General features: G+C 48.0%; 1 protein-coding gene across 4 annotated transcripts in view; it reads left to right on the top strand.

The window, feature by feature from the left end:
- EPB41L4B (erythrocyte membrane protein band 4.1 like 4B) overlaps positions 1–18,338 on the top strand; it is a 128,463-nt gene that overhangs the window by 1,249 nt on the left and 108,876 nt on the right. The gene's annotated exons all lie outside the window — the stretch shown is intronic.

The raw sequence follows: 18,338 nt of genomic DNA, 5'->3' as shown, positions 1-18,338 counted from the left end.
ATTAATGGGGCGCCTACTGGGCACCTGGCGCTGCGGCAGACGGTGCCTTTGGGAATCTTTGGGTGTGACTGAGGACACAGCGCTGATTGAGCTTTTAGATGAATGTTACAGGTTATTCCGAGGGTTTCATGCGGAAAAAATAACATACCCAGACTTGCAAAGGAAACACTTAGGCCTTACCTGGTGGGGGAAATTCTTTAGATTTCGGGAGAGAACTAGGGACCTGTAAGGGTTTTAGATGGGAAAATCAGAACCTGCTTGGCCTTGGAGTTTAATGCTGCCTTAGGTTTAATTTTGAGAAGGTTTCAATTTATGGCAATTTTATTTTTGTGGTTCCTAGTGCTCTCCATAGAATATCATTTTGTTATGATAATACCCTTTTGGGGCCTTTTTATTCATGGAAAAGGAGCCAGCGTTCCTGTGCTTAGAGCTGTTGTCTTTAAAATAGCATGAAAATGTTACTCCTCCCCAGGATTGAGGCTTTCCAGCTTGTATTGAGCTGGGAGAGGAGGCCTGAAGAGCTTGGAGGAGTGGAGAGGTGGGCAGCTTCTGTGTGGAGAGGATGTGGCGTATTTTGCCATCTCGGATCAGGGAGAGGAAAGCTCTCCATGGGAACTTTGACCGTGCTCCTTGAGGATTTTCTTGTCGGTTCCCCAGGGATGGTTCATTTTATAAAATGTATTGCTTCTGTCAGGTTTGTGCGACAGGCGTTAAGTGGTGTTTCTCAGATGAAAAATGCAAACTGAGTCAGGTGCATGTGTGGTGGATGGACCCAGACAGGTACACCAATGATCTGGTTGGGATTGGACCAGCAATGCTGATTTATTAGGGCTGGGGGAGCCCTCGCTCCGCGTGGGGGAGGGGGATGCTTACATTGAAAGGTTTCTCCACTTTACAAAAGGTTGCTGGACGAAAGATTTCCCCAGGTTTTCTTATGATGGCAGATTTCTCCATGCTTTAGGATGTGATGTCCTGAACCCGAAATTTTATTTATATGGACACACCCCATCCAAAGACAAAATGCGGGCTTTTGTCATGTGAGCCCTCCCGGAGGAATGATGAAGAAAAATTACCAGTGAGCACGGCTCATCGATTTAAAGATTTATTAGATATCAGAACTGCATCACACAGTCTCCTGTGCTCGTCCTCGCAGATCAGAGTGTGAGTTCCTGTAATTAATTCTCTGAGTACGAGGTTAGCACCCGGTGGCCAGAACCCAGTGAGTTTGTGGATGAATTTGTAGCACGCATGCTCCTTCCTAAGACCCATTTCACTGGGCTCACTTTTTATGCTATCCTGTTTGGCATTTAGCCCTGCTTATCATTATTTTCCTCTTCTGCTTTCCTGGATTTTTACCGCTTCCTGGGCTCTGGTGTTGCATTGCTGCCTGTCACACAGATAGGATTCACCTTTGGCCGCCATACCCCTAAGCTGGATTTTCTGTCTCCTGTCACTTCCCCAGGCACTCAGTGCACTTGCCGGGCTAACTATGGCCCCTTTGTAATTAAAACCCTCTGGTGGTGTTAGCTTCAAGAATTCCTTTGCTCAGCATACTAACAGTGATTATGTATTGTCATAGCCATTTTATTGGCCCTAATCTGGACACTTTAGGTTCTGAAATTGACTTGAACACAACAGCACTTTCAGTGTGACCATGCCAGGGCACCTTTTCTTGAGCATGTCCAGTATGCCAAGCATTGTGCTGTGGGCACAGGTGAAGGAGAGGTGGCCTGGAGGCTCTTGGGAAACACAGGTAAAAACATGCCTTTTTATTCTAAGTGATGCTAAGTGATGTGACAGGCTCACCCAGACAGGGTCCTGGGGGATGGGCAGGTTAAGAGGGCTTCCTGGAGATTTTGACTCTTGGGGTCATAGGATCTCAAATCCAGTGTCCCCTGTGCATGTTTTAGAATACCTATTGTGTCAGGTCTACTCCTTGGCTAACTCGTGGCCAGTGGTTATATTTAGGAAAGGAAGAAGCAACTGTAATTGTCTTCAGCCATCCTCAGATGGGGTCTGTAGTCTCCTTGTCCGGTGGTAGGCTGCATCCCCTAGCATGCTGGCCCGTTTTTAACCTTTGTTGTGGTTTCTCAGTCTTGGGTAAAATGTGAACAAAAGGATCTTAAAAAAAAAAAAAAAAATCCATCTGTAACTTGCTGGGACGCCTGGGTGGCTCAGTCGGTTAAGCCTTTGACTCTTGATCTCAGCTCAGGTCATAATCTCAACAGTTTGTGAGATCAAGCCCCACATCGGGCTCCTGCACTGACAGCACAGAGCCTGCTTGGGATTCTCTCTCTCTCTCTCTCTCTCTCTCTCTCTCTCTGCCCCTTCTTTTCCCATGCTTGTGCGTACTCTCTCTCTCTCAAAATAAATAAATAAGCTTAAAATAAAATGGGCTTGACAAACCCAGCTTCCAGGGGAGTCCCTGGCTCACCCTACAAGCCAGAGTGGTGCCGTGAGCCACCCCTCTTCAGAAAACCTGTCCTTGGAAGGTGCTGCCTCCCTCTCCTTAGACCAACCCTGCCCTGCCCAGCCCTCAGGTGTGGTCTGGTCCGAGCAGGGCAGGACTCCCTCAGTCCTACCCTAGACACTTGCCTTCTATTAATGCAGCCGAAGATCCCATTAGTGTGCTTGGCAGCGGCACCCGCTGTTGACTCATATTAGCTCTCTGTTGACTAAATCCCTGGCATCGCTTTTGCTCGTGAGGCTGTTGCTCAGCCCCGTCTCCCCCTCCCCTGCGTGCACAGTCTCCCGGCAGCTCTGTGTGGAAAGCTGTCAGGAGGTGTGCGTGACTGGCTGGTTAGCGCTCCCGCCGTGCCTCGGAGGGCACGGCTTCTTGGCCAGTGGTGGTGCCATTGGCACGTTTGCTTTCACCGAATCTGGGACTCAGCATTGGCTCATTGTGGTTCAGTGCTAGTGGGGAGAACTTCAGACTTGGAAGATCCGTGCTGGAGCCTTTCAGGCTGTCTGTGTAGCCCTGGGCAGCTCGAATTCTGGGAGCATCGACTTCTTGGTCTTTCAAATGGAGACGTTGGGAGCATAACGCGACAAGGATGATATAAAGGCTTCAGTACACAGCAGGGTACTGAAGGGTTGCTCAGAGGTTGTAATCTTACACACTTCTCATACCGCCTCTTTGACCTGTGGAACCAGTTGGGAAGCAGGTCTAGTAACAGATGCTAAAAACAAACCAAAAAGAGCTGTGGCAGGAAGGCTAAACATCTTTTTTTTTTTTTAAATGTTTATTTTTGAGCGAGAGAGAGAGAGAGAGAGAGAGAGAGAGAGGTGAGGGAAGACAGAGAATCCCAAGCAGGCTCTGTGCTGTCAACGTGGGAGCCTGATGTGGGGCTTGATGTCATGAACTGTTAGATTGTGACCTGAGCTGAAACCAAGAGTCGGACACTTAACCCACTGAGCCACGCAGGTGCCCCTAAACATCTTTTTTACTGGAAATCAGAAGTTATATGTAGTATGAGAGATGCTTTTTGAAACTTTCAGTTTTTATTTTTTAATTTTTTAAAAATGTTTATTTTTGAGAGAGGGAGAGAGAACGTGAGCAGGGGAGGGGCCGAGAGAGAGAGGAAACGGAGGATCAGAAGTGGGCTCTGTGCTGACATCAGAGAGTCTGATACGGAGCTCAGACTCACAACCTATGAGCTCATGACCTGAAGTTGGACGCTTAAGCCGCTGAGCCACCCAGGTGCCCCTGAAAGTTTCACTTTAGCTGAGAAGAGAATGCCTCCCTTGACACCCAATTGCAAGTTCTTAGAATTCTGGAAGTAGAATCTCAGATCCAGCTGAATGTATGTGATGGAACACAAAGAGCATATACCTTATTTTGGAGTTGAAAGGAACCCTAGACAGCACATATTCCGCCCTTTGTGTATATGGGAAACTGAGGCCTGTGGATAGAGTGACTTCCCGTTAGTCATTCAGGGAAGAGTTGGAACGGGTGAGTTTGAGGTGAGTGTAGGATCAGTGGTAAGAAGGAAGACTGACCCCCTAGTCCTGACACAGGACCACGGAAGGGGGATGAGATATGTTTCTGGCAGTTGGAAGTAGGACATATTTTCCTGAACAATGAGAAACTCCAGCAAAATGGTTCTCTGACTTCTGTGTACTCCAGAGTGCATCTGAGATTTTCTTTTCCTCCGGTTAAAATTCCCAGGGTCCACCCCCAGACTTTTTTTTTTTATGTTTATTTTGTTTTTGAGAGAGAGAGAGAGAGTGCACGCTCGCTGCGTGCACAGTGAGGGGCGGGAGTGGTGCAGAGAGCGAGGGAGACACAATTCCAAGCAGGTTCTGTGCTCCAACTCACGAACCATGAGATCGTGACCTGAGCCAAAGTCAAGAGTTGGATGCTTCACCGACTGAGCCGCCCAGGCGCCCCCAAGCCCAGAATTTCGGATTGAGAGGTTCAGGAAGTTGGACTTCTAACAAGTACCCTGGGTGATTCTGATGAACGTGGTCCCTTTGTATCCTTTGAAGAACTCTGGGTGTAGGACTGAGAGCTGAGGGTGGCCATGCTGTGCATTAAAAACTGCTGTAGGCAGGGAGAGGGCAATGACCATCTCTGAGCTGGGGGTTGACAGTATCGCTCCTGAGGTTTAGGGAGCGCACTCTTGCCACACGGAGTGGAGGCTGGGGCAGGTGAGGGCCTGGCCTGGAGAAGTGGGCAGAGTGCCACAGCTGTTGGCCAGGGGAGTCCGTTGAGGGTGTGGGGACGGGAGGCGGAGGTCCAGCGGGGTCTAGCTTGGAGGCAGGGAGGTCTTCACCTCAGTTGTGGGAAGAAATGGGGGAGGCCATATGAGATACCCCAAGAGATAGGGGCAGGCAGCTCCTCATTTCCACCCTCTCTTGAGGTTCTGGCTTCCCTGGACACCTTGCCTCGCCCTGGACCTCTGGGGGGGCCTGCCTTTTCCTGCCCTGGAGGGAAAGTATTGGCTCAGGGTGGTCTTTCAGTGCTGACCGCACCTCCACCCCATCCCAGCCCGGGATTGAGACCATGAGGAACCTTGGACCCCTACCTGGGTCATGAATTTGTGTATTTTTAAAAATACCTTTGTTTTGGGGCGCCTGGGTGGCTCAGTCAGTTAAGCGCCGACTTCAGCTCAGGTCATGATCTCACAGTCCGTGAGTTCTAGCCCCGTGTCGGGCTCTGTGCTGACAGCTCAGAGCCTAGAGCCTGCTTCAGATTCTGTCTCCCTCTCTCTGACCCTCCCCTGTTCATGCTGTGTCTCTCCCTGTCTCAAAAACAAATAAACGTTAAAAAAAAATTAAAAAAAAAATAAAATAAAAATACCTTTCTTTTAAAGGAGGGATAGTTGGTGGCAGCGGTGGTTGGGGGGGAGGCTGGTGCAGGGAGGAAGAGAGGTGAATGGTAAACATCCTTTTCTTCCCAAATGGGATACAGGCATGACCTCAATCAAACTGTGGTTTTGCACTTGCTGGATCGTCAGTGTTAATTGGGGGAAGGAGGTGTCTGTTAGCCTTTCCCATGCCAGTAACATGACCCTACACTGGTCCAGGACCGAACAAATATTAACTTGCTAAGCACTTTCACGTGCATAATCTCATTGAATTCCATCCCTAGTGCACTGCTGTGGATGAAGGCACAGGTCTGTTTAATTTTGAAATAGCGAAAGGTCAGTGTATGTGTGTGTGTGTGTGGGGGGGGGGTACTTTCCCTTAAATTTTTGCATTGGGACTTAGGAAAAAAAGCCACTCAGTAACCACAGAAATCCTCCACCCACAATTTGTCCTCAAAACACATGTTCATCCTTCTCTACTGCCTGAGTCCCTGTGCCCAGCCTTCTCCGCTCTGCCTGGAGGTTTCCCTCTGCAGGAACCTGGGCCTGTGGGCACTCCGGTTTCCTCCTCTGGCCCATGGCAACTGCCTGTGGGCAGGGTCAGCTGCCAATTCATCTTGCTGGTTTTTTTTTTTTTTCAGGTGGGTGTGTGCCTTTGTCCCCCACTTTCATTTCACATCAGAACATGCTTAAAGCAGAAAGATTAGAAAATGTAGAGAAGCCAGTGAAGTGGAAACATCTAAAATTTCATCTGAGATAACCACAGTTAAAATTGGGGTGTATGGGGTGCCTGGGTGGCTCAGTTGGTTAAGCATCCGAATCTTGATTTCGGCTCAGGTCATGATCCCAGCTGGGGTGGTGGAATCGAGCCCCATATCTGGTTCTGTGCTGAGTGCAGTGCCTGCTTGGGATCCTCTGTCTCCCCCTGCCCCTCTCTCCGGCTTGTGCATACGCTCTCTCTAAAAAAAAAAAAAAAAAATTGTGGTGTGTATTCATCTGTAGTTTTTTCTTTTTGTATTTAGATATAAAGATGTACTCAAAATGATAAACATGTATGGGTTGATGAATGTCTCTCCATCACTTCAGCATAGTTGAATAGGGATCACAGACCCTGAGTTTGTGTCTTTTTGGGGTGGAGGCCCTCACCCCCCCCCCCCCTTGCATTCCCTGGGATCTGAGTGAAAGTGGGAGCCTCCACCACTGCTCCTGCCTGAGTGAGAAGCTAGTTCCCCATCCTCAGAGCCTCTCCTCACCATCATCTCTGCTTTCTGGAAGGTTAAAGGGCCTGCTGACGTGGCCATAGAATTCTGTCGAACCTGGGGGCTTGGGTTCTGAACACCTGCTTTGGGGTAATCACGGTTCTCTCCCCTGCCAGGGCTGTGCATGCTCTGCTACCAGCCAGAGCCGGTCTGGCAGAGATGGGTGGGAGCCTTGCAGCATCCCAGATGCGCCCTCTCTGCCCTAATTCCCCCCCTCTGCCCCCCCAGGGCCCCTTCTGCAGCCTCTTTGGCTTCTCTCTAGATCTGGATTTATCTCACTTGTCCCACTTGATTTGAATATCTTGTTTATTTTTAATTTTTTTCCAAAACATGTTTTTGTTTACCTGTAGTGTATTTTCTTTAGTCAGCAAAGACTTACTGAGCACTTACACTGCATTAAGCATTGGGGAGGGATCCAGGAGGGATGAGGTAGTTCGAATCTCGAAGGGGAAACAGTGTCAGTATGTGACTTTTAGCTCCACGTGAGGCAGCGCAGGGGTGAGCAGCTGAACTGTGGGGTGGAGTTGGAGATGGTTTGATGCCCAGAGTGACATTACGTTGTCCCAAATGATGCACAGGAATTCAGCTGTAGATTTGGTCAGAAGGTGTCGGGGCAGAGGACCCAGCAGGTGCAAATTGCATGGAGGTTGGGAGCCAGAAAACCCCATTTCCTGGGCTCTGCACTCAAGTAGGAGAGGATTATGGGCTCTGGCTGTGTCCCTGAATCTTCAAAGAACAAGTGAGGAACCTTTATAGTGCAGATGTGTATCTTGAGCTAGTAAGAGCTGAGGCTTAACTGAGCATTTTCTGTATGCCTGGTGCTGTGCTAAGTGCTTAAGGGATTGGCTTGTTGAATTTTTGTAAAAACTTTGATGGTGTTATTGCTGTTATCCCTGATGTGTAGAGGGGAGAAATCGGGGCTCGGAAGACAGGTTAAAAAACTTGCCCATGTCACGTAGCTAGTAAAGGTAGACTCCAGCTTTAAGCTCAGACTGTCTGGCCATAGGACATCTGTGGTCTGGAATGGCCCTCTCACAGCAGGACCGGGCATTGGTGGGGTGGATGGTGGGTGGATTCTGAGCCTGTCCCAGGGATCCTGAGGTGGATGGGGACCTCTGAGCCTCAGAAGGGTGTCCTTTCTTTGCAGGCCAGTTGGGATTTCCAGGGATCAGATTTATGTCTTTGGTCATACTCATCGAATACAGTTTCACTCAGAGTGCATTCTGGTTTGATGGCCATAAGTTTTCAACACTGAGGTCAGAAGTAGGCTTACATTATTAAGAAGTGCTTAATCGAACAACATTAAACTTAGCACACAGAAAAGCATTTTGCATTTTCCCATTCCCAGCCTGCTGCATAGCAACTGGTTCCCTTCAGTCTTTGAGCTTTCCTATACATGTGCATAAACATGGTATCAGTTTTATTTTCTCCCATCCAAGCCTTCCTGACAAACCGCTCACTAATTGGGTGCCCTCTTTTGTGATTACTCGAGATTAAATATGCCCCTCAATCTCTGTATGTGTGTGTGCATGTGTGTGACGTGAGTAACACCTGTCTCTACCTGTCTTGGGACTGGCGGCTGATAGGCAGGGCACCTGGTATCTTCTCTGTTAGGCAACCCTGCCCCCTAGGCTTGCAGAATCGGTGTCACTTCCCTTAATAACCACCATGTGGGAAGGTATCATTATCCCGTTTACACATGATCTCAGGGTGCATGTGGCCTTGGGCCACTCAGGTAGTAAGTGTGGTAGAGCCAGAATTGAATCTGGGTTTCCTGACTCCTTTTCCAGTGCTCTTCCCCCAGCCCATGCTGTGCACACTCAACCTCCCTGTTTGAAATGTGTGCTCCTTGGAACTCCTTTTCGATTTGACCCTTTAGAATTTCATGCCATAACCACCCCCCTCCCCCGCCCCTCCGCCCCTTGGTCATTCCTGTACTTCTTTGCCTTTCAGCCTCTTTGGCACTTGGGTTCTATCATTCTCAGGCTCTTTTCCCTAAAGTCCTAGCTGGCTGAGTGCCCAGCACTTCCTTGTTGGAGTTCAGAACTAGAAGATGGTATCCCAAGGGTCCTGTGCTACTTCTGGGATCATCCGGAGCTTCCCGGTTTCCCAGCACTGAGTGTGGTCCCAAAAGTAGGATTGTCTGTGTGGCCAGCCCAGCTGGGAGGATGTGGACCGCCTGGTTCAGCAGGTGGCTGCGGAGCTGGCATCCCTCGGCCCCGTCCTGTCTCCCCCATGCCTGTTTCTTTTCTTGTGAATGTTGTCGTCCTTACTGTATCTGACCTCTGTTCGGGCAGGCTGAGGGTCACAATGCTTCTCCTTTAGCCTACCTGCTTGCTTGCTAGGCTGCAACCACTTTGAACTATAGATTTTGTGTGTGTGTGTGTGTGCGCGTGTGTGTGTGTGGTAGAATGTAAGTAACCGCTTTTAGGTACACAGTTCAGTGGTGTGAAGCACATTCACATTGTTGTGCAGCCGTCACCACCATCTGTCTCCGGATTGTTGTCGTCTTTCCAAACTGCAACTCTGTACCCATTAAACAAGAATTCTCCAGGCCCCTCCCCCCAGCCCCTGGCAACCACCCTTCTACTTTCTGTCTCTGTGGATTTGACTACTCCAGATAGCTTATGTAAGTGGAATGGTATATTTATCCGTTTGTGTCTGACTCCTTTCACGTAGTGTGATGGCTTTGAGGTCTGTCCATGTAGCACGTGTCAGAATGTTACTCCTTTTTAAGACTGAGTAGTATTCCAGGGCGTGTATAAGCACATTTGGTTTATCCATTCATCCAGGTGATGGAGTTTTGTGCAGGTCCGGGCCTTCCAAACTCCGTCCTGCCTGTTCATTAGTGGCTCTGCCATCAGAGACTTGGATGTCCCCAGCCTTACCCTCGTGGTTTTATTGACTCTTCTGCACAATGCTGGTATCCTCTCCGGTTATCTGATAGTTTCCCCCTTACGTTTTTGTCCGAATTTTTTGGTGTTGTCAGGCCCTCCGTCTTTAAGTTTTTTAGTGATGAAAATATAAATACAAAAGAGTGTACATGAGTAGTTTAAAGAAAAATAATACAGTGAACATCCATGTACCCACCACCCCCAGCTTAAAAACAAAGACATCACTAATGCTGTGAAAGCCCCCCACCTCCTCCCAGCCACACTCCCTGCCCTACCGCTCTCCTGAAATTCGTGTCTCATCCTTTCCTTTTCTATATTCTAGGTTTACTGCATGTGTATGTTTCTCTAAATGATATATTGTTAGTTTTGTATGTCTGTGAACTTTCTATAAGTGGATTTTTTCAGTATATTGTGTTCATGAGATTCGTTTATATCGATGAGCTAACTGTAGTTGTTACTGCTTGGTAGTATTCCATTGCACGAATCTACTGAAATGTATCCTTTGCTGGTGGACATTTGGAATGTTTCCAGTTTGGGGCTGTTAGGAAAAAATGCTGCTTTGAACCTCCTGGAATTGGTCTCCTGGTGCATATATGCAAGCAAGCGTCTCTCCTGGGCACGTGGTGGCCAAGAGGGCCGTGGGCAGGGCCTTTCAAGATCCTGCAAAATAGTTTTCCCAGAGTCCCAGCCGTATACAAAAGCATCTGTGAATCCACTCTTCCACACTTGGCATCATGCAGCTTTTTTTGTTTTATTTTACCATAACCATATTTCCTCCTGGAATGCTTTGTTCTGTGATTTTTGCCTGGTTTTCAGTTGTCCTATTTTTCTTGCTGTGTTCAGGGTTTTCCCAGCTCGTCTTTCTGAGATTGTCTCCCAGGCCCCTTGTTCTTCTCAGGTAACGTCCATGGAACAAGCGAGAACACCTGTGTCCGAGTCTCCATGCAGGCCTTTCCTCACTACGTGGGGATTCGTGTTTTGACTTCAGTTTCTCTGTGCATGAACTGAAGTACTTGCTGCTGGTGGCTTTTGGTGAGCAATTGTAGGGTCTAAATGGATTTCACTTCAATTCTGCCTACTTTTTTTTTTCCTCAATTTTTATTATTGAAATTTCTAAGCACATTCAAAAGTAGAGAGAACCCCATGTACCCACCACATAATGAACGTAATGAACCCCAAGTACCCATTATCGAGTTTCATCTCCCATGTCTGACCACTCTTGTTCCGTCAGTATCCTCACTGCCGTCCCTTCCTGATTATTTTAAAGCCAATTCCAAACCTGTAATTTCAAAGTTGTATTTCAGTACACATTTCAAAAAACGTAAGGGCTGTTTTTATAAATATATCCACTATACTAGTGTAAAAAAAAAAAAACCCATAACAGTTTTTTGGTATCAGATATTTAGTCAGTGTAGGGGCACCTGGGTGGCTCAGTCGGCTAAGCGGCCGACTTCGGCTCAGGTCACAATCTTGCAGTCTGTGAGTTCGAGCCCCGCGTCGGGCTCTGTGCTGACAGCTCAGAGCCTGCAGCCTGTTTCAGATTCTGTGTCTGCCTCTCCCTCTGCCCCTCCCCCGCTCATGCTCTGTCTCAAAAATAAATAAACGTTAAAAAAAAATTAAAAAAAAAAAAGATATTTAGTCAGTGTTCAAATCTTCCTGTTTGGTTGTCAGAAAGGCCCTTCCATTGCATTTGGTTGATATTCTATGTAAAGGTCTTTTTAAAAAATTTTTTAAATATTTTTCCCTAGCTTACTGAGGTATAATTGACAAATAAAAATCATATACATTTGAGGTATGAAGCTTGGTGATTTGATATAGGTATACATTGCAAAACCAGTTATTGGGCACCAACTAATGAACATACCTATCCACTGCCTCACCAGTTACAGTTTTTGTGTGTATCCTAGTAAATTTCTAAGATCCACTGTCTTTTTTTTTTTTTTTCTGAGAGAGAGGGAGAGAAAGAGGAAGCATGAGTTGGGGAGGGGCAGAGAGAGTGGGAGAGAGAGAATCCCAAGAAGGTTCCTCACTGTCAATGCAGAGCCCGATGCTGGGCTTGAACCCACAAACTGTGAGATCATGACCAGAGCCAAAATCTGACAGTTAACCGACTGAGCCACCCAGGCACCCCGAGATCCACTGTCTTAGCAAATTTCAGTTTCAACATTTTAATTAACTGTAGTCCCATTGCTGTATATTAGACCCCCAGAACTTGTTCATCTTGTAACTGAAAGTTTGTACCCTTTGTCCAACATCTCCATTTTCCCCACCCAACAATTTAAAACACTTAATCTAGAGTTTTCCCCTCTCCCCACCTTTTTTTTTTTTTTAACACTAATTTGTTAATTTGTCCTATAATAGTTTCCCACTTTCTGGATTTTATCGATGGCATCCTCAACATTTAGTTACCCTGAGATGCACTTGGTATAGAGAGCTGGCATTGTTTAAAGCGTCTGACTCAGGGCATACAGAGAACAATAAGACAGGTTTTTTGCCCTCAAGAAGGTTGTGTGGAGACAAGTTATTACACTGGTGTGAAGAGTGCCATAGAGAACTTCAAGCTCAAAGAAAGGTCTAATGGTGGGACTGAGTGGGCAAAATGGGCAGCCAGAGAATTTCAGAGAGAAAGTTGGGCTCTGAAGACGAATGGGAGAACAGCCTTCCTGGTGGCCAGATCGGCATATGCAAAGGCACGGATGCTTGAAGTACTACATCCAAGATTCCTGCTCCTTGCTCAGGCCCTGCCAATGCGTCCAAGCATCCTCTGTTTTTCACTGGATATTGCTTCTTTGAAAAGGTCCAAAGTTTTTATCTCTGGAGTTTTCAGTAGATTTGATGAAAGAGTGCCTGTCTTTTCTTTTTCTTCTGTATCTAATTCCTGTTTCTTCATCGGCTCCTTGACTGAAGTTTTGAATGCCTCCTTGACCTTGGACTCGTTCTTTCTCTAGTGCACTCCTGTTTGGGTTCCTTTACATTTTCTGGGAGGCCCCCGGTGAGCCCTTTCCATCTGTTCCGGCTGCAGGTGCCAGCAGACATTTTAGGGAGCAGAATCAATGAACTCTTCAGAGAGAAGGGAGATGGGGCAGATGGCAGGGCAGTGGGACCCACTGGGTTGTGCCCCGAAAGGAGCCCTTGGAGATCACATGGTCCAGAGCCTCATTCTGGGATGGCAGGTCTTTCCTGTCTGCCTTGGAACACTCGCTGCTGCTCACCTGTGGCAAATGAGCAGTAATTAGCGTGTAAGAAGAGCGGTTTCCTTCACGCAGTCCTCCTGGCTGCTCCCGCTGTCTGTAGTCAGCTGACGGTCAGCAAGCTCTTTGCCTCTCAGACTCCCCTACCTCTCCTGAAAGCCGGCTGTGATTTTCCCCCTGGCCCAGAAGAAGCATTGCCTGCCCTGTCGCCTGGCCTAGAAAGGGACACGGGCTTCATCCAGGGAAGACCAGGTAAACTGTAAAGGCTTATGAAGGTTAGTTATTAACCCGCAGTGCACTCTGACAGCCCGTCACACGGCATCTCGCTTACCGGACTCCTTTTATTGCTCCTGTTTGCCGGGGCCAGAGACTCGAGGTCCGAGCCGTGTACTCGGTCGGTTGCCGCCTGTATCGAGTGGCACGAGTGCTGCATGGATGGCCATGAGAGTGGCCGGTCGGAGTCCAGGGAGGGGCTCAGACTCGCCCGGAACTGGCCCCGGTCCATGCATACGAGCTGGCAGCGGCACGACCCATGGGATTCTCGAGGGTGAACGCTGAAACCGGGAGGTCCGTCCGGATGGTGGGATATTTTAATGGGAGAGCGGGGAGTCCAAGGTCGGAAGTATTTATTCAGGATGTGTCAGTATTCTTTAGAGGGTTTATTTTGCTTTGAAGTCCAAAAGTATTTAGCTTTGTTCTGAAAGCCGTGGTGGATAGTTCCTCTGAGGCCCCTGAAGAAAAAAAATGCAAAAATTACGTGCCGTCTTCTAAAAGAAACAGAATCGTGTGTACTTGAATTACTGGAACGTGCCATTCGTCTTATTAACTCACTTCGGGGAAGGAGCTCTTCACATAGATGAGTTGTCCGGGAGCTACAGTTTGTTTCCTGACAAGGCCTGTTTTATTTCAGCTATTTCACTGGTTAACAACAGCTACAAAAAAATAGACCTCATCCACTAGGCTTGAGGCCCGGCGTGGGAACTCTGAAGTGGTTAAAAAGGTGGGGCCTGCTCACAAAGAGCTTAGTTGGGGTCGGGTATGGAATTATTCTTGCATTGCATTGCACATCTCCTGTCCCTCTTAAAAAGGAGAGCGAATGACTTGAACCTTGCTGTGGTCACCTAGGGTCAGCGCACGAACAGTCACGGTTTAAGGAGGCCCCGTGGTGTCAGGCTTGTACGTCATCTGGGTCCCGGGGGTCCGCTCGGTACCGTGTTCCAGCCTTCCGCACATCGCTGCTGTCTTTACTCCCTGGCCTCGCCCGGGCACACTCCAGGCTGCTACCTCCAGGGACCCGGTGATCACGATGTTTGAAGACTCCCAAGGTGATACCATTGTGCAGCCAAGTTTGAGAACCAGCGTTCCACAGCGTCACACCCCTTCCATTTGTGTAGTGTTCTAGGTTTGGATCGAGCTTTGACCTTCTGTGGTGAAATATTTAGTCCTCATAGCACCTTTTTAAGAGAGTTCTGGGCATTCCGGTTTTACAGAAAGCTCAGCAGGGAGATTTTTGCCCATCCCACAGCTAGTAGATGTCAGAACCAGACCTAAAATCCTTTCCCAGCTCTCCGTATTCCACACGGGTCTTCCCCAGGGCTCCCACCCTGCGGCGTCTCTGGCAGCCTCCACCTGCAGCCCCCACACTTTCCGTCTCACCTGCGTACTTTTGCTGTGTTCTTCCCCTTCTTACTGGCTGGTTCTTACCTCAGAAGGGTCTAACCATCTTTCAGGGCACATCTCAGATGCTACCACATGCATGAGGCTTGTCCCCAACACCCATCCTGCTCCTACAGAGCATTTCCTCTTCCCGTCAAGACCCTGTGGGGCACTTCTCCCTTGCATGGGAACCGGTACATTTCCTGTCATAGGAGTTGTCTACGTAGTAATTTGAGTAATAGGAAACATTATTGACTTTTTTTTTCTTTTTTGCAAATGATTTTCTTTTGGTAAAACACACATAAAAAATTTATCATTAGGGGCTTCTGATGGCTCATTTGGTTAAGCATCTGACTTTGGCTCAGGTCATGATCTCATGGCTTGTGGGCTCGAGCCCCGCATCAGGTGAGCCCCGCTTCTTTCTCTTTCCTTCTCTCTGCCCTTCATGGGATTCTCTCTCTCTCTCTGTCTCTGCCTCTCTGTGTCTTAAAAAAAAGTTATCATTAGTGACATTTGGTGCACTCACAGTGCTACATCACCATCATCACTACTTAGCTCCAGACCAACGTCACGATCTCAGAAGGAAACGATATACCCATTAAACAGCCATTCTCCATTCTCCCCTCCTCCCAGCCCCTGGCGACCACGAATCTATTTTCTGTCTCTGTGGATTTGCCAACTGTGGATATTTCGTATAAACAGAATCGTACCAAATTCCGCTTTGTGTCTGGTTTCTTTCACTTAGCATAGTGTTTCCAGAGCATATTGACCATTAACTTTAACGTAAGCACTTTACATGGCTTGACTCATTGACTCCTCACAACCGTATTAGTTAGATATCCTCTGTTAGCATCCTCATTATACATTTGAGGAGATTAAGGCACAGAGAAGTCAAGCAACATGCTAGAGCCCACACAGCACATAAGTGCTCTTGGCCTCTTCATTGTCCTACTGGTGTCTGCTCTGACTGCTGTTGACCTTGACCTTTAGAGATTAGAAGTATAAACTTAACATGTGAAGTGGAAATTGAAGGGCAGCTTGAAGAGAGAATTAATCTACAACATCAGAACAACATATGCTACAGCTCCAGGAGCAGAAATGTTGAGAGGTACCCCTCAGGAAACTGCAGAGCAGAAGAACCAGGATGGATTCTACAGTTCAAGTTCCTGATTTAATCAGAGTGGGTCAGTTTTGTTATAGATTTCTCTCAAATGTCTTAGGATTGATTAGTATATTTTTGAGAGAGAGAGAGAGCACGAGCAGGGGAGAGGCAGAGAGAGACACACACAGAATCTGAAGCAGGCTCCAGGCTCTGAGCTGTCAGCACAGAGCCCGACGTGGGGCTCGAACCCACACACTATGAGATCACGACCTGACCTAAAGTCGGGTGCTCAACCAGCTGAGCCACCCAGGCGCCCCAAACATGTTCTTAATCTTTACGCTGTATTGCCTCTTATATGTGAAGAAAGGTGTGGAGAGATATGGTCCTTGTCATGGGAGGGAGAAATTTTATCTTTGCAGCCACGAGAGCAGCTGCACTTTGGTATAGAAGGATCCGCAGTGGCCCCGAGAAGGCACATTAAGTTCCCTGAGAAGGGAACTTAAGGCTCACGATAGGGCTGAGGTTGCCCACAGATTCTGAGCCCTGCTGAGAATGTTGGATCTTCATGTATGTTCTCATTCCCATTTGTCTGAGGGGGTAGCTAAACCCAGAAAGGAGGGGCGCCTGGGTGTCTCAGTCGGTTGAGCGGCCGACTTCGGCTCAGGTCACCATCTTGCGGTCCGTGAGTTCGAGCCCTGCATCGGGCTCTGGGCTGATGGCTCAGAGCCTGGAGCCTGCTTCCCATTCTGTATCTCCCTCTCTCTCTGCCCCTCCCCCGTTCATGCTCTGTCTCTCTCTGTCTCAAAAATAAATAAAACGTTAAAAAAAAAAAAAAAAAAAAAAAAAGAATGCTAAACCCAGAAAGGAATGTTTGTTCTTTTGACTCTTTGGAGCTCTGTGCCGCCTCCTTATGCTTCCCAGATAACCATAATACCAGGCAGAAAGACCAGGCACCATCGTAGCTGGACAGGGGAAGTTGTGTAGAGGTGGATTTTCTTGGGGGGGGGGGGGGCTTCAGGGGAGGGGACTTTTGGATCGATTTTGACATTGAGTGGCGGAGGGTTAGCAGTCCAGGTAGAGAGCAGCGTGAAAGGCCGCCTCACCGAGGAGGGCAGGAGGAGGATGTGTCTGAAGAACAGAAGCAGGGGGGATAGGAAGGGAGACTGACCCCAGTGGACTCGTGGAGTTTGGCTCTGTGGGGGTGATGAAAAGTGGACGGTGAGGCTAAGAGGCTGTTACCTGCACTGTGCGTCTAACTTCGGGTGATGCTAGGCATGGGTAGGAGAGGCATGTGCAGTGGAGTTTGAGGACCTGGAATCCAGTGGATTTGGTGGCTGGGTTGAGGAGTAGGATTGACGGAGAAGCTGAGATAGGGCCCCCGTGTTCTGTGCATGGCAGGTTGGTGAGGTTGAGAATCCTGGGGGCAGAGCAGCAATAGAGAGGGTCCTAGTACTGTGTTGGTTTGGTCTTTGGTTTTTTGTATAGTTTGCAAATGTAAGATTTTTTGTGTTTTCTTTCTTTAAAAGTACCTCCAAATGGTGTAAGTTTTGAGAGAGAGAGAGCAAGTGAGAGCGGTGGAGGGGCAGAGAGAGAGGGGGACAGAGGATCCGAAGCGGGCTCTGTGCTGACAGCAGCGAGCCCGATGTGGGGCTCGAACTCATGAACATGAGACCATGACCTGAGCTGAAGTCAGATGCTCAACCGACAGAGCCACCCAGGCGCCCCCAAATGGTATAAGTTTTCAGGTGCCGCAAAACCTGGATTCACTGCTGATTGTGTTTTTAATTTTTGTTTTAACGTTTATTTATTATTGAGAAACAGAGCATGAACATGGGAGGGGCAGAGAGAGAGAGACACAGAATCCAAAGCAGGCTCCAGGCTCTGAGCTGTCAGCCCAGAGCCTAACACAGGGCTCGAACTCACAAACCTTGAGATCATGACCTGAGCCAAAGTCGGACACTCAACCAACTGAGCCACCCAGGCACCCCCACTACTGATTGTGTTTTAGATGAGGCCAGTGTGAGGGGCCAGATCAGATGCCTTGGGAAGAGTCTGGAAAGGGTTTGAACGCAATTCATGTCTGACAGGGCCAGCTGGGAGGCTGGGACAGAGAACAGGAGCTGATGTCTGTGTATCTATAGATACTTGTCCTCTGCCAGGCGCTGGGCCGATTGTATTACGTGAATTTCTCAGCTCACACAGAGTCTCTGAGCATAGGTGCCTGTTCTCCTGCCAGTGTTTTTACAAATGGGAAAAGGAAAGCACCATAAATTCTTGGCCTTGGCCATTCTGCTCTTTCGCCTTCCAAATCTGGGCAGGATTGACATTTTCAAGGAAGAACAAATAATGAAGAGACAGGCATTTGTTGAGAGTGCCTGCTGTATACACAGAGCCAAGGCAGGGGGCTGGGTGGATAGAAGACTGAGTCAAAGATGCATCTTTTCCCTTAAGCAGCTGCCAGTTTAGTGAGAAGATGTGTCTTTTGTGTTCACAGAAAACTCCAGTTTTTCCATGCTTTACTCCTGTTTTCTTGCTTAAGGAGGAAGAACCAGGGCAGGAGACAGAAAAAAAATAGTGATAAACACCTTGCTTCATGGAGTATATTGCAAGTCAGCTCTTGTCGGTCAGAGCTCTGAGAGAGTTACTGCTAAAATATGCAGCCACTGGTATCTAGAACATGAGACCCAAGGAAGAAAGCAGGACTTGAGTAATCCATTGAAATTCATGGCTCCGAATCCCAGCATTGGTTATTTTTAGTCTCAGTTGTTTATCTTCTAGCTATCCACATAAGATGGTGTGAGAAGGTGATGAGGATGTGTCTATATGGTTTGGCCCAAACTGAATTTTAAAACTGCTCTTTTTGTATTCCCGTGCATTACGTGGGGTGAAGCAAACCTTCCACAGAAAAATACCCCCTGCATATGATT

The sequence above is a fragment of the Panthera leo genome, chromosome D4 (genome assembly GCF_018350215.1).
Source record: "Panthera leo isolate Ple1 chromosome D4, P.leo_Ple1_pat1.1, whole genome shotgun sequence".
In the NCBI taxonomy this organism is placed as follows: domain Eukaryota; kingdom Metazoa; phylum Chordata; class Mammalia; order Carnivora; family Felidae; genus Panthera; species Panthera leo.
This window is presented reverse-complemented; position numbering and strand designations above follow the sequence as displayed.